This window comes from Schistocerca piceifrons, chromosome 2 (assembly GCF_021461385.2).
Source record: "Schistocerca piceifrons isolate TAMUIC-IGC-003096 chromosome 2, iqSchPice1.1, whole genome shotgun sequence".
In the NCBI taxonomy this organism is placed as follows: domain Eukaryota; kingdom Metazoa; phylum Arthropoda; class Insecta; order Orthoptera; family Acrididae; genus Schistocerca; species Schistocerca piceifrons.
The window spans coordinates 1022490702-1022491507 of NC_060139.1; positions in this window are offsets into that span (position 1 = coordinate 1022490702).

An 806-nucleotide genomic window follows, 5' to 3' on the forward strand; every position below is an offset into this window, starting at 1 on the left:
GCTACCTGGCTGAAAAATTTTCACTGAGGAAACTTGCCTTTTCCCCAGATGTCTGATGATGCTCCTGCGAGAGTGAAAAGCATCACAAATTGAATAAATAAATAACCATTCTGCAACCGAGACTGCGTACTCTTTCTTGATCATCTCAGGAGGTTGCTGTACCATTAGCCCAAAGATGGAGCGGAGTGGTTTTTACTTACTGTCATGTCTTACATGTGACATGTCAAGATTCTGTGCGTGAGCGAGCCTATAAACGTGGATCACGCTATTCGCGTGCAGTCCCGGGACGTCAGTACGCCGCCAACCATACCATACCAGCAGTCTTGCCATTCCGACTCAACTTGTCACTGGCTCCTTCTCTGTCCTGCCAAACTCCACCGAAGTTCATTCACGAAGCTGTAAGGCTAGGGCCCTCTTCAGGAAGGATATATCCTCGGCTTTGGGATTGTTGCTGAAAATTTGTTCTCTAACACAAAGAGAAGTATTTGAAGTGATATTATCATAGCCCTCTCCTACAAAATTTGTTTGAAGTTAGCACCTCTTACCCTAACTCATCAATTTCCGTGTCCATGTCGAGAAATCCAAGTGTTTTGCACTCCTCTGAACCGGCGTGGGATGTTTTCAAACACTTAGTAGTCACATATCTGCCACAGAGGCCTTGCATTCTTCAAAATAAGAATTCAAGATAGAGAATTGCCCACAAGTAAAAATCCTGAACGGTATCGCAACGTTAGCCGTACCCTTGACATTGCACTCCCTGGGATGATGTGATAGGGATGTCCTCGCTGTCCCAGAGAAATTCGCGA